We start from the raw sequence: 15,768 nt of genomic DNA on the forward strand, positions 1-15,768 counted from the left end.
TTCGAGGAACCGGGCCGAAGTCGGCCACGATAGCGCGATAAAAACGGATCCCCCGATTTATGGGGAGAAACCGAGGAAAAGAAACTTTTCTTTTCTTTTATTTTTCCCCCGAGCTTTTCGGCCCCCTCTAATTATCCTTTGCGTAATCAAAGTTGGAGCCGTTTTCGCCTTTATCGGAATTCTCCCGAGGTCTCGAGTGCGTTTACGGTCAGGTATGTCGACGTATTTTGGTTCGTCGGGGTAGGGAGTATATCGTGTTCAGGAATTCTTATTTACTCGCGGTAATTGACCGTCAGGGACGAACTCGCGGGTACGCGGGAGATATCCATGATAAGGAATCGTTGGAATCGATTGCCCGCGATCGGGAGTAATTTTGATTAGCGCGGATTTTTTTTCGACCGTGGCGAGCCTCGAACCAGTCATTTTACCTGTGTCTGGGAATTCTAGTTCTAGTGATTATTCTCTTTGCCGCTGGGCGAGGCGATCGGGGCGGGATGTGGATTTTTCTTAGAGCACGGATCTCGGAGGGAAAGTTCCCTTTGGCCGCTCGATTCCCTTCGGAAGAATGGGGGAAAAAAAAAAATCCCGAAGCGTACCGAGGAAAGACCCGGTTGAACTTTCCGCGGAAAGTGGTCGCCCACGGCGGAAGGAGCGACGGCACGCGAGCGGGATTTTTCCGCGGCTGTGGTTGAAGGAAGTCGATTCCGCGAGAGGGACGGATAGATCGACTCGACCTGGTCGCATTTTCATCGATCCAAAGAAATGTTTCAATTCCAACAATTATTTTACTCAAATAAATTGTCATCGTTCCGAATTAATCTTGCGGGAAATTTATTCGAGTACGTCCGAGGGAATTAATTCACCGTTAAGACGTCAAATTTACATAATTTTATTGCGGCCTTGTGCCTTAACAGCTTTTGAATTTCACGAGATCTTAAAACATTGTCCGTACTATGCGCACGTACGGGTCGCGGGGCGTCGACGCGAAGAGAGAGGGGCGAGAGAGAGACGGACCAAATGAAACCGGTAAGACCAGCCTTCCGGTGGGCCCGAGTCGAGTCGCGTCGAGTCGTAATGGCCGGTGTCGAATACGCGGGGCGCGCCTCGAGGGGGATGCACGAGGTGCGCCGACGACTGCAACCGGGACGCGCGAGGGATATTTATGGGCGCGAGGACGGGCGAGGACGGGGACGTAAAACGCGAAAATGTGTATATATCCCTCGCCGGCCGATGAATGGAGCTCGCACGGCAAAGCGAAGCGATCGACTTTGGCTACGAGAGCGAGGGAATAAGAAGCACATCGAGGAAAAGAACGATCGATTTCGCACTGGATTATCGCGGGCGTTCTGTAAAATCCTAATCGCGACGGGAAAGGAACCCGAGGAAATATAGATACCGGGGGGAGTGTATCTCTGTGGGGGGCGAAAAATCCCGAAACAATGGGGGAATCGTGTCCGTAGACTTTTCTCTACGCCCCCGAGTGCGGTCGGGGCAGCGATCTAGGAAACGGAATCGAATAAGGGACAAGTCCCGCGCGGTTCCGCCGCTAAGGCGGAGCCGGAGCTCCCGGGTCTCGAGCCAAAGTCAAATAGCACCGAAGTTTCCGAATGGCTCAATTAGCTCGGGCGTAGTGCACTTACGTACACACCCAGGATTTCGCTCAACCACCCCTCTCTTTCCGCTTCCCTCGCCGCCTCGATTCCGCGCGCGGGCACTTTCGGCCGCGATAACGGAACACGCGGCCCCGACGAGAATTATCGGACAAGTTTAATCGCGGAAAGACTCCGCCGCGATTTCATTAGGTCGAACTCTTTCCCCGAAGAGGCGGAAACCCATCGACGTGGGAGACGATTCGTCGCCGAATTTTCTTTTTCTTTTTTTTTTTTTTCATCGTTTGCTCTTGTCCATCGTCTAAAAATTGTTTGAGGGTAAGACCTCTTTGAAAAGGGTGATTTCGTGGAGAGTATACTCGCAGGATCCAGCTAACCGGTTAAAAAGACGGAGCGGTAAAAAATCGACGACGTTTCTGCCCTCGATCGCGGCGCGATCGATGACGCCATTGATCAAGGCGCGATGACGCGGAGATAGATGGCCGAGCGAGAAGTCGATCACTGGCATTTGAAAACAAGGCCTTTACGCGTTGCGTAAGACGCGCCCCGTTGTCTCGACCGCGTAGCTGACATTCTCGGGCCGACGATGCGCGCCTATCTCTTCCTTATCCACCGTAGGGACCCATCGGACTTAAGTACCTCCGAGAAGGCCTCGTTAACGAGAGGGGGAAAGGCGCAATTAAGGGAGACTTTATGCGCCGACCTCGCCCCGAATTTTCCTCGCCCGGGACGAATCGGTCTCCATTAGGGACTTCTTTTTTTATGTTACAATCCGGAGCGGTTCCTCGATTCGTCTACCTGGAAAATCACGCGAGCGCACGAGGGCATTTAGGCCAATTAGATCGATTCGAGAGAGAGGGAAAGAAGTAGGGGAAAAGGCAGAAATATCAGTCGCGCGAGTGGCCGGCAATATTTACCTAGGTGTATCGAGAGAGAGACTCGCGGCCTTTGCGGGCCGAGCTTTCCGATAATGATATGCAAGGACCTGGATAAATAAATGAACCTTGTCCCGGGTCGATCGCCTCGATACGATCGATCAACCCCAGCTTCCCTGCTCGCTCCATTTTATTTTCTGCCATTCGAGCTCCTTCGTGGACGGCGCGCTCCGAATTCGGCGCGCCTGGGAACCGCGCCCTCTGTCCGATCAATCCGGATTTCCGCCTTAACGACACGTAATACCGGGAAACGCTTCGGACAAAAAGTTTAGCTCGGATCGTACGGAAGGACTTCCTCGGGAAGCATTTTCCAATCCCACGCCCCGGTGGAGCAGAAATTCACGGCGAAGAACCGCGGGGTCCTCCCGCGAGGCGCGCGTTTCGAAAAGCGCGTCGTTAAGGGAGTCGGTCGCTTTCAGCGGGATTTTATATTATCTCTTTTTTTTTTTTCTCTCCCCGAGATCGGCCTGCTCGTTTATCATGGCCGGCGAATTACGAGGGCACCGGTGCTCCTTTTACGTAGCGGTTATCTCGTAAATGTGGCGTTAGGTGTCCGTGGACTCGTGCACGTATATACACCTCGGCTCTCCGACGTCGCCGTTAAAGTCGTTTCAAAGCGTCCAGCTGGCATACGAGGGCGGCTCGAGAGGGTCCCGTGATTTGCGATCCGACTTTACGCGGCCTCGGCTTCACGTAGGAATTACTTCTGTGCTTAAAATCCGTCCCCGATCTCGAGGACTGCGATACGAGCAACGTGGGTCTTGGTCCTGAAAATCTCATAAAAACGAGTTCTTCGCTCGTAGGACGGAAATTTCCAGCCACTGGATCTCGGGAGGGTGAGGTCCTTTTTTTTTTCCCCCGTTCATCCCGAAGGTGTTTCTTCCGATAAGATGAAATTAAACGCGCGGCGGTTACTCGTTACTCGGCATTATCGCGGACGGAGTACCACGTAAGGTGGTTCTCCGGTTTGGAGAGGAGAGAGGAGAGACAGAGGAGCGGGAGCGAGTCTCGGGTGACTTTTACTTCTAAATCGGGTTCGTTGACACGCGGCCGAGTCGCTCGGGAGAACCCGCTCGGTCATCGGCAACGGGCCTTTATCGCGGCCTATCGGGCTAGATGGAATTACGAAACCCCCGAGGTGCATTCGGAGATGCACCGAGTAGGTCGAGATAAGGTGCCGCGAAGTCTTCCCGGTAGAGCTACGGCATAAATAAGCACGGAGGGGTTTCTGAATGGCTCGAGCGGGATATATGCTGGGAGGAAAGTCTCGAATTAAAGGTCCGTAAGTCGTGGGTGCCCACGCGCTTGCCCACGTGTCTCCTCCACCTTCCATCGCGATACGCCGCTCTTCTCCCTCTTTCCGTCTCTCCTCTCGAGGAAATGGCCTCCTAAAACGGTACAAACGCGAGCGGACGCGTACACTCGAAAAATGCTCGTTCTTCCGAATCGATGATCTTAATCGTGATTTCAATCGAACGGGGAACCGCATCGAGGGCATTCCGCGCACCATAGCGAATCTCCGGATCAGCCCGAGGAGATGAATCGACCCGACCGACTCGGATTTTTCTCGGAATATGGTTGCTCACGTTTCGTGAGAATCCTCGTAATTTGCTAGAGCACGAAGGTAGGCCCCCGGAGGTGGTTACCCGAGTTCCCCGAATCGAAGGACCCCGCGGTACTCGCCATGGTGTTCCCCATAGACCGTGCCACGTACTCTGGAAACCCGTCCGCGGTTACCGGGCCCGGGGAAAAAGGAAAACGATCGGCGGAACGGCGTCTCGATTCGTGAGAGAGCGCCATTGTGGAGGCTCGCGCATGGGCGCGCATAACGAATATCCCGCCAGAGGATGGGACCCCGGAGGGTGGCCCATGGTGCCCTATTGTAAAAGAGGCCGGGGGTTTACGTTACGTCCCGAGCTACGCGACAGGTAGCTCGGCCTCGCGATTCCGAATTTCCCGGGAAAGCGTTGAGGTCCTCCGAGTCCTAAGGATTGCCGTTACAAAAGTCGACTCAAGCTACTTACTTCCCGGGACAACGTTTTAAGGTGCGCGTAAAAATAACGATCGGTTTCCCGTTGGGAGGTGTTTCTCTGATTTTTTTTTTTTCCTTCTCTTTTTGAGGAACGATAAATATAAATTTCTCCGTGCTCTCGATCCGTCCCGCGAAATCGATCGAGTCGGTCCCCTCTCTACCTGTTGGATATTAATCCTCGGCGAAGCGCACGAAGGCCACTTGTGCGTACGGCGACCGGTCGTGAACGGTGTAGCGCGAAGGTGGAGGAGACCCCGGGAGGGGAGAAGCCATTACCCGCGGAATAAGAAACGACCAACCTGGCCAGGTATAGTCGAGTCGAGAAATCTTGTACGTGCTCGGAGGTTACGAGGGACTCGAGTAGAATGAACGTCTCCCCTCCCGGGCTGCTCGGTCCGTCTCTCTCGACCCCTCTCCCTTCCTCTCTTTCCCTCTCATGGATCCCGACGTATCTCCCCTCTGCGTCGCGCTTACGCTCGCTTACTCTCGCTTCGCCCCTGTCTCTCCGCGGCTTTGTCTCTCGGCGCCTCCGCTGGAACGTGCGTACGAAGCCGTTGCTTCTCCCCCTTCGTCTTGAGGGCGTTGCACTTAAACGCGCCCCGAGAGGAGCGATTCACCAACGAGATCGACCACGGTCCACGTGGTGGCCGCGAGAGTCTCCCGGGACGCGGTTCTCGAATGCGACCTCCTCCGCTGCGAGGGGGAAACGATAGACATTGGCAGTTCTTAGATAAGGATTTTTATTACCAAAGGGCAGTGGTTTGGAGTAGTTTTTTCGGCCACTTTGCACCTCGTCGAATTCGGGACGCGAGGTCGAGGGGGACCCACGCGAACGACGGGGGATTATTAGCGGCGATTATCAACGTGGTCGTTTCGCCCCGGCATTTCTTCCCGTGTGTTATTACGAGGCGTATCGCGCAACAAGTTGCACGGGGGGAGAGGGAGTAGGCGAATTTCGTTCCTTACCGCTTCATTTTCGAAACGAGACCCGGCCTCTCGTAGCCCCTTCGATCGAGACGGCATTACGTCTAATGGCCGGGCGATAGCTGCGCCGTTTCGACGGAAAATTGCTCCGGGCATGATTCCTCGTCGAGTCGAACCGATCCGCGTTTCCGAGATCCCTCTCGTATAACGAGGTCGAGATCTCGAGCCCCCCGCGACTCTCGTTTCGCCTCTCGGAACGAAAAATCCCAGACACGCGTGCTCTTCTGCAAGACTCTCCGCCCTTTATCTTCATTTCCGACTCTTCGCTTCTTTTTCTTCTCCCCGGCTTTTTTCGCGCCCGTAAAAATGCGCGCGGTCATTTTTCTCGCTTATTATCCCTCGCGAGTGTTCCCGCGGAGAGGGGAAGAGGGGGGGGGGGATATTGCCCCCGACGTACCTCGAGCGAACGTTTTTCCACGGCCGAGGGTGGCTCTCGGTCGAGAGCGCGCCTTTATCGGCCCGCGGGAAAAACGCGCCGTCTTTCCATCCTTGGCAAGCCGCCCCGAGGAGGGAATTTCTCCCGACAGCCGAGGAGGAGAGGTCTGCCTTATCGGAGCCCTCGAACCCCGGGAAAAGGGAGCTTTATGTGGCTGCTTTATCGGAAAGTGCAACGCGCGACCGTCCAAGTATTTACGAGGGCCAAGTACAGGCGGCCTCGATTTTCTAACCCTTACGAGCGGTCCAGGTTTTTCGCATTTTTGCATTTTCCGAAGTTTTGCCGTTTCGAATTTTCGCATTTTCGCCGCGACGACAAAGTTCTTCCCTAGGGGGACATTTTTTTTATAACGAGCGGGAAAAGCGGCCGCCCCTGGTGGGATCGGATTTCGATTCGATTCGGCAGCTGGGCCGTCGAGAGCGTTTTGAGTCGCGAGAAACCGAACAATGGAACTCGCAACTCCGCAACGTACGCAACCCTTCCGCACCCCTCTCGGACGGAATATCCTAGCGAATGCGTTTGCCCCGCGTCGCCGGGGAAGGAAGAGAGACCGATGGCCGATCGATCGGTGTCCGGCGCGCTCTCGATTTTTGTTTTTTTCTTCTCTTCTTCCTTTCTCCCCTTTTTCGATACACGAGATTTCCCGGTTTTATCCGCGCGGATCGAACGCACCCCCGGGGTTCTTCGCGAACTGGGGGGGAATGCACGAAATTTTCAACGAACTCGATTTCTGCTTGCAATTTTTAGGCGACTTCCCCGTGATTTCGCGAATTAAAATCCACGATTTCCTGGGCAGGGGAATCAATCGAAACCGGAACTCTTCCTCGGGATCGGCAATTTCGCCCGTTCTCTGCACCTGGGGGAGTAATCGGCGGATGTCGTCGGCGAACTCGGTCGTCCGGATCCGCCGCCGCCGCGGGACTCGTTAGGGACGCGAGTCGAACCCGGTCGGTTAATTACCTTACCTTACCTTGCCGGGCATTACCCTATATATTAGCCCATATTGCCGCGCTCTCGAAGGCGGTAACGATCGGCCGATAAATTTTCGCCACCCCCCGGGTGGGAGGCGCGGAGGAGGACGGCTCTCGCTCTCTTTCGCTAATGACGCCGATGACTGGCTCCGCTACCGGACGCGCATTGGTCTCCGCATAAATTAATCCCTCGCAATTACGACAGTCCTCTTCGTTCGACCGTCGCGTTATTCATTCCCGGGGAGATTTACATTATTTTTTTTTTTTCTTCCTTAAGTGGCCGCACAAGTCGCGCGATTTCCAGCTGATTTCCCCATGGTTTCCTGCACCGAGAAGGAAAAGTTTAATCGACTGAAATAAATATACATCGTTGCCTGAATCGTATGCGATTGCAAGAAAAAATGTTTTTCGTTCGAAGAGAAATAATATCCCCGATATGAGCGAATTTTGTTTTACACTTCCTGACATTACTTTGAACACATCGCAGGATTTCGTTGCAGCGATGCGTACTTCTTTGAACTTTTTCCTCCTTCTCTCTCTCTCTCTTAGGGCGAGCCGTTACGTCGGGCCCGCCTGTAGGTTACGGGGCCCCCCTCTCGATCCATCCTCGGCCGATGCGGCGGGGAAGGATAAAAAAAGGAAGAGAGAGAGAGAGGGGCCCACCGCGTCGTCGGGCCTCGACGCTCCCCGAATCGCGGCGTCGACTGTACCCGCGACGCCCGAACGGTTAGCCTTGAAGGCGGCCACTCTCGGCCCGATATTTTCCGCTCGGCCACGGCCGGCGGGCCGCACCGCACGGTGGAACCCGCGTCTCCCTCCCTGTAGCCGCGCCGCACGCTCAGGGCCGCGTCGGTGTATTTTCCGCCCGACCGCTGCGGAGGTTCGGTCGGAATTAGACCCGGACGCGGCGTCTGCGAATGCACGTGCCGATCCGTCGCGGCCGCGTATGCGCGGAATCGACCGATTCCGCGATTCGTATATTTAGACGTCGGATCGCTCCACTTTGCTGCCACGTGGGGAAGGACCCGGGGTGTCCTACATCGGGAAACACGGCAGAGTTTCGCGCGAGATACGTTTAGGGTGTTACGAGTGTGTCATGTATATATACACCATTCTCCCTCAATTTGGGAAATTTTCAATTTTGGGCGCCTCGTTCCCAAAATTCATCTGCAATGTTGAGTACGCGTTTCAAGGTCGGCCGCGTTGCGCTCTCGAGACGCGCCCCTCGGAAAGGTGCATCGGGTGCAGTCCGGTGGGGTCCAAGGGGGGTCCGGGGGAGGGACGGGATCGGAGACAGAGGGAGAGAGAGAGAACGCGGTCCACGCTGATTGCAGGCCGAGTCAAAAGAACCCAGCTCCCCTTTGTAGGCGCCGTGGAAATGGAACGAATGCTCTTTGATCGAATGAAACGCGACCGGCGGCGAGTCGCGAGTCCACCGGTGGGAACGAACGGCTGTGCTCGGGATTCGACGGCAGCTTCCAACCTTCGCTTCCGATTTCGTAAAGGAGACTTTCGAATCTTGTTTCACTTTCTGATCTCGTTTTCGGGCCGAACGTCGCGTTTACGCGGCGAGATGCACCTGCGCGGAAAAAGAATACACGTAGACGAGGGATTTTCACTTGCAGCGAGAAACGGTCGGAAATGGACCGTCATTTTTTATATATATGCCGGTAAATAGAAAAAAAAAAGAAAAACCATCGTTCGACCGGGGCAACATAAATTGGATGCGAATTAATTCCTATCGGGCGATTCGATGACGCGCGGTGTACTCGCTACTTGGGAATCTACGGACTCGATGCCGCGGGAAGGGAAGGGGGAATGAAATCGGTCGGAATGGCGCGAACGTCGATCAGAAATGCATCCATGTTGAGGTTTGCACGTGACAATAGGCGACGTGGTTAACCGTCGCCTCGCCGGAAGTACGGTGACATCGTAACGCGATGATCGACGGTGTCGATATCGCGGACGGCTGCAGTCGAGGGTTCCTATCGATAAAGGAGTCCGGTCGATTCCGTTCATCGGCTTTGGCACGAAAGCTCCTTGGGTGCGTTCTCCACGAGAAGAAATTGTCGGTTAATTGTTTTTGCAGTTTCTTTGGTTAATGGGCTCTCTGCCCAATCGTTTAGAGCAGAGGACGGTAGAAGACTCGCCGTCTTCGAGTTTTGTCGTTTCCTTGACGGAGGGGCGACGATTCTCTCGGAGTTTACCCGTCCGGTAACGCGCTTACGTCCGGATACGGTTTCCGTACGTCATCGGCTACTTTCCGGCCAGGATTTATTTGCCTCGAACTTCCGGAGCTTCGTGGCCGAAAGAAGTCGACGATCGTCGAGGGAGCTATTCGTACCCTTCGTTTAACGAAATATTTAAGGTTTTGCGAAAATGTCAAAACGATTTGTAGAGCTTTTCTCCAGACTGGGTGTACTGGGTAAAATCAAGTCCTGCGAGGTTCAAGACCTTCGTTAGGACTTTACTCGATAGAAATTCGAATTATTCGGTGCATCGAGGAGCTTTCTCGTCGGTTTAATCGGACTCCCCGGGGACGGTCCGGGACGGGTCCAGAGGGAGGGGGAGGGTCGTGCCCCGTCTCGACGACGTCTCTGCGATTCGCGGGACAAAGGTCGGGCGAAGAGAGCCGAGCTTTGTCGGAATTTTAGGAGTGCCTCGAACGGGCCAAGTTCGCAACCAAGAAGAGTCGCCTGGGCTCCGGAGCCTCGTTAGCGCTCTTTCTCCCTTTCTCCCTTTCTCTTTCCTGGACGTCCCGGACCGCCTCGTCTCTCTTTCCCCTCCTCTCTCTCTTTCTCGCCCGCGTTTTCGTCCGCGGGCGAGAGCACGACGCGGAGGATTTATCGCGCCCCCTCGGCAATTTAATTTCCTCCTCGTTAGGGTACACATCGCGTTTCGGCCGACTCCGAAACGCGACGGTCCACCCGGGCGAATGGGGGGTGGAAGTCGAAAAAGAAAGGAGAAACCCGGCCGACTCCAAATTTCGGGATGGATAAAAATTGCAAAGTGCGCGCGCGGGTAATGCCATGGTCTCTCCGAGGGTTCGATTTCGTCCCGGGGGATGAGGGCTGGAAGAAAGGGAGGGAATACGCGGATACGGTGGGGCGAGTCGCGAGGAAAAAGCGGAATTGGCAGGGGTTGGTGGGGAAAATGGAGGAAGTTTGCGATATCGGATGTCACACGGCCGGGCCATACGTCACGCTCGTGGATTGAATTAAAGGCGCCCCGACGCCGGGACGGAGAGGGTAACTTTTCATATTATAACCGAGCCCTTCTCTCTCTCTTTCTCGCACCTCTCGTTTCCGCCCCCCGCGGGGTCGACGGCGACGCGTCCACCCGATGAATTTCCAATATCTGCCCTTTTCAAACCCTTTCGCTCTTTACGTCCACCTGCTTATCGTAAAGAGTGTTTTTAACCTGGAAAGCGTCGACGAGACCTGGATGGATCGACTCGCGTCGGCTCCATTTCCGCCCGAGAATTGGAGGAAAATCGAGCCGAACGGGGAAACTCCCTCTTTCTATTCGGATTTTCTTTTTTTTTTTTCATTTTTCAGTCCGAAACCGTTTAGTCGAAACGCTCGGCTGTAATCCGCGGATTCGAGTGATATCCACATTGAGAGCTGCCCCGGTCGAGTAGCGGCTGGAATAGGACGAGGATTTTTGGCCCGTTAGCGAGAATCGATTTGCATACTTCATCATTGGTTATTCTAATGTCACGATAAGTTACAGTAAAATTACGTTGTCTCTGTAACATCACATTTAGCATCCGAGTTAAATTATAGGGGAAGAATCCATCGAGATCCCGGAATTTCTGGACCGATATTTTCGGCTCCTTTGCGATTTTCCAGACTCCCGGAGAGAAAACAGGCCACTCGGTTGAAAAGCCTTCCCCCGATTGTTGATGCTATCCCCTAAATTAAGAGAAAGAGCATATCCCGCCGGCAACCGGGGGATAAAAAAAGAGTCGGATTTATTTCCCACTCGACTTCGTCGTTGCCACCAAGCTCCTCGGAAGAAAATAACGAGAGTGCTCTTGCTCCTCCGGGATCAAAAGTATGCGTAAATCGGGGACGAATCGATCATTGGGACGAGGATAAATCTCACGAATGTCCGCGCGAACGTTACGAATTATCGCAGAATTCGGGGGCGATCTCGATCCTTTGCGGTAGCTCGATCCGATTATCGAGGAAGGGAGCCGAGTCGAGCCGGAGATTGCGAGACCGGTGCCCTCGAACTCGATCGATGCAAGGCGGGCCCGATTCGATACCGACGGAGGAAAGGAGACAGCCGATTGCGGGGAGAAAGTCGAGAATCGCCGCTGCATTTCAGGCCGCGATATCGGGACGTATCAGCAATTACTCGGCGGACTCCCCTTTTCTCCCCTCTAATATCCGCGAGACCTGTGACGAAACGAGGACCGGATATATCGCCGGGGGAGATCGAAGGAAATCGCGAGTCTCGGAGGGAGGCGGAGGAAATTGCTTTCCGGGGAAAATCTAGGCCGATCGGGTCCTTGGAAAACGCCGGGCGGTATCGAGTGTCCGGCGTCGAGTATCGGGTATTAAATTCGAGGATTAAATCCGAATCCGGCGCAGCTCCGATTCGCGAGGGCTCGTCAAAGGACCCCGGAAAGTCGATACGCTTAACGAAGGCATTTCGCGTATCCGGTGGATCCCGGTTCCTCCTGCGAAATTCAGGACCTCCTCCTGGAGACGAGGGCGCCAGAATTTTCCATATTTCCGGGGAACCGACCGTGGGTGTCGCGTCTCTTTGTATCACTTCACGGTTGGAACCTCCTCGTGGCACCTTCGCGAGGTCGGCTAGGACAAAGAGGACACCGGAAACGGGGAGGTGACTATCCCGAAGGGACGTCACGGGACGCTGCCTTCGGAGGTCTGGAAGTGCAACGCTACACCTCGTTCTTTTCGACGCCACCTCCACGGTGGCCGGCCCGAGACAATGCCTCGTCATTTTTCGAGGCCCAAGACGCCACGTAACTCGATCTCGGTGAGATCCGAGTCGATCCTCGCGATTCGAGGTCGGCAACGAAGATCCACCCCGTCCTACGATCGGATCTCGACCTTACACCTGATTCTCCTCTAATTCGCGTTACGTAAACCGCCGCGAACGAGCTCTCTTCGCGTTCCGTATCCCTTTTCGTATCACCTCAAAGGCACGATAAGGGTGGAATTAGTGAAATCGAAGGAATTCCTTTGTGGTCGCTCGAATCGGCATTGCAGTAGCCGCGAAAACGGCGCGGGGGGAGGGCTCGTCGTTTTATATTCAGTGCATACACAAATCGGTAACGCGGAATCGCAATTGCGCGCCGCGAACGCGTCGGATCCTTATTAAGATAATTCGGGTTAATTTAAAATTCAGTCGTGGCACTGAATTTAAATGGGGGCCCCGACGCCCGGCGATGAATGCATTATTCGTTTAAGCCCCGAACGATATCGCATTCTGTAATCTCGAGGGAATGGCGTTCGTTCCGGACCGGCTCGCCCGTTCGTTTTTCCGCGGGTCGCGGTTTTCGCTTTCGTCCTTGGACGATCGATTTCTCGCAGCGGAAAAGTCCTCGAGGACTCGCGGACTCGAATTTATCTTCGAGCTTTTCATAAAAACGTCGTTTTCGATTTTTTCTCAAATTTTTCTTATTTCCCTTCTCGACGCGGCGACCGGAGTTGATATTTTTTAGTAGAAGTTGAAATCACTTTGGAGTACCTTAAAAGCATCTGCAGGGATCAGGCCTGTTTTCTAGTTTAACTCGATTAACGGGGATGCGCGTAATCGAGTTATAACTCGGGCCGATGTCGGATTTATTAAGCTCTGACTTTTTTTTATTCCCCCGAGCAAAAGGGTCGTAAAAGTCTCCGTTTGGGAGACGATCGAGTTAACTCCCTTTGAACCGTTCTTTAAGACTCACCGCGAAGCCGTGAGCGAATAATAAATTTTCCGAGAATCCGCGCAAGTCGGCCTGAGTCATGTCGGGATGTTTCTTGGCTGGCATAAGCGAGGAAGGCGGATCTCTCGGATGACGCGGATCGGTATTTATTAACACCGATCGATCGGCACTTACGCGGGGATAAAAAAAAAAAGGCATCTGCACGTTTATCAAAGAACGGCATTGATAAATAGAATTTTGTTCTTGGTGGAGGAATATTCGCCCCGACGACAAAAATGCAATTACAATAAATTGTGAATTCTTTTCCTGCGTGTAGCGTTTCCGTCGCGATGTTTTGCATCTCGATTGCCGTTCTATCGATGTCCTCTCGTCGATTCGACGGTCGACCTCATCGTCGACCTCGCAGCGGTCGAGAGGTGCTTCGGGAGAAGCTCGGCTTGACCGCACTTATCCGACTTGAATATTCATCACCAAGTCCGAGCTTAAACGTCCCTCACCCTCCGAAAGGCTCCCCTTCTCCCCCTGGCCCCCTCGCTTCGGGACCGTGTCTTTCTCGTCCACTTTTTATCCGTCCTCCCCGTCGACCCGGGATAAGGACGAGCACCCTATTCCCCGCTAATCGACGTGTTCTCGAGTTACTTTCTAACCCTTTGACCGGTAATGGCGTACGCGCGTTAAGGGCGGCGTGATAAATGTTTCTAAAGCGTCGTATTAAAAAAAAAAAACGCTGATGTCTATTTGCGATTCTCACGTGATTACGATTGTTAAAATCGATGATTTCCTCGGGTGTCTGCCCAAGCTCGCGAATTTCGCCCATACGTCGGAAGAGGTTAGCAGTCGAGGAGGGTCGAACGTTGGAAATTGGATATACTCGAGGGTGGAAAGAATAGTTTCCTCCATTTTTAATCGTCTCCCCGGGGCCAAGGTCTCGTTCAAGAAGACGTTGGCGGTTCTTTCCACTTTAGACGAGGGAGAGGAGAAAAGGAACGAGCGGAGGGCCGAAGACGCGCGGAAACCCGAGCGGACGACGAGACACCTGAGAAGGCCTCGCGGCGAGTTTGCGAAATTTTGCCCGGCCAGTTTCTTCTTCCCTCTCGTTTCCTCCTCCCTTTTTATTTCGACTTTCTCGCTCCTTCGCAACACCTAGGCGGTCTTTGGAATAATTCATCGGGCGGGCTACTTTGGTACGTCGGCGGCCGACGTCAGGGTTTCTCTATCAAGACCGCCGTGTGAACTCCGGCTCGCGAGTCGGCGCCCTCGCGTAATAACTCGCGCAATAATCGCCATGCGGTTACCTAACGAGCCTCGCCCCCGCCCTCTCCTCGTATTCCGCCAAATTGCCGACTTTCGCCTGGGCATTCGATAAAATGGTGCGCGAAATCGGGGAAAAATGGCTTAATTCGCGGGTAGGCCGACCGCGGAAACCCCGACTCCACGATTTCTCGGACTGGAAACCTGGATAACGTTCGAAGCAATTAACGGATAAATCGAGGCGCGGCGGGAATAATATCCGAGCGATTAGAAAAATCCTTGCCTTCGAGATGGCGGTAGTCCTTGATGTACGGATTCCCGAGGGCGATCTTTTGCCTGGCAATCGATCGCTTCTTCCCTCTTTCTTGGGAAAAGCACCCTTGCCAAGTGGTCGGACTCGACCGGAAAGATCGCGGATTGCAATTTAATCGCGTTTTATGCCCTAGGCCCCGATCGGCCCGTTTACGTTTATAGTCCCTGCAATCGGCTAAATTATGGTCCAGTTAACGGCGCGCCATTGTGGCAAACTCGGCCGTAACGTGGGGGATTTTTGTCCACCTTTCTATATATCACCGGCCAAGTCTCGTTACATAGGCACCGTGAGTCATACGTTGCGCTACGCCCGCGATTCACGTGTCGTAAATATCGCCCATGCGAGGGGGGAGGGGAAAAAAAAAAGAAAGCACGGACGTTTAATCATTCAATTATTATTACGGCCGCGATAAATTTGCCCGGCGCGCTGCGCCTTCGACTCGGCGAGGCGCGGACGGTATTTAACTGGGGAAAAGATCACCGAGTCAATGGTACCCTGAGAAAAGAAAAGTTTCGTCGAATGGTATCGAAGAAATATTTTCGTTAATTCAAGGAATAATTATCTGACTCGAACGAACTGATATAATTTAGATGCAACGTTTATTCAGAATACCTGGCGTTTACGAAACTTTTTTTTCCCCCAAGCTTCTCGTATCTGGAATTTCTCGGTGAGCTTTTTTTCACTTCTCAATTTACATCTACGCGCAGCAAAAGCACGGGGTTTTGTCCACCTATGCCGTGAACGCGAACTTTCCTTTTCCGAGCGGAATGGATTCCCGAGAGAAAGTCGGTTTACGTGTCTCGCAAACTCCGGGGTCAGCGGTGACAGCGCCGGGATAGGAAATCTCGACGCGAGGTTACGCGAAAGCGACTTGACCTCGCCTTCGTCGATCGATTGGCCGATCGATCGCCCGACTTTTTTTTTTTATCTCGTTCGTGAACGCCGATTCAAGGTCGGCCTCATCGACGGTGGCCACCTTTCGAGGGGCAATAATTATTCTTTGAATTGTCTCGATCTGGATCGATTTTGGACCTCGGAAGATATTCCGCCTTTCTGGGACTAGTCGATGGGGAGGATTTAATTTTTTTTTTTCGAGATCACGGCTGGACTGTGACCATTTTAGCTGGCAATTGGCGCGTTTACTTTGGTAAGCGGTATTTGTACTTCGGTTGAACGTTAGTAGAGCCCGACTTGCTTCGGGTCAACTTCAGGGGTTGCTTTTACGAGCGGCCGCGTACGTTAAAAGCCGTGGTACGCGAGACGACCAATAACGCGAAATGCGCAAACATAATAAAATCCGAGAGAACTCGGCCCGGGCTCTCCGGCTCATC

General features: G+C 53.6%; 1 protein-coding gene across 2 annotated transcripts in view; it reads left to right on the forward strand.

Annotated features, from left to right (window-relative positions):
• LOC105702407 (semaphorin-1A) overlaps positions 1-15,768 on the forward strand; it is an 87,828-nt gene that overhangs the window by 947 nt on the left and 71,113 nt on the right. The gene's annotated exons all lie outside the window — the stretch shown is intronic.

The sequence above is a fragment of the Orussus abietinus genome, unplaced genomic scaffold (genome assembly GCF_000612105.2).
Source record: "Orussus abietinus isolate OABI.00-Male unplaced genomic scaffold, Oabi_2.0 scaffold17, whole genome shotgun sequence".
NCBI classification, from domain to species: domain Eukaryota; kingdom Metazoa; phylum Arthropoda; class Insecta; order Hymenoptera; family Orussidae; genus Orussus; species Orussus abietinus.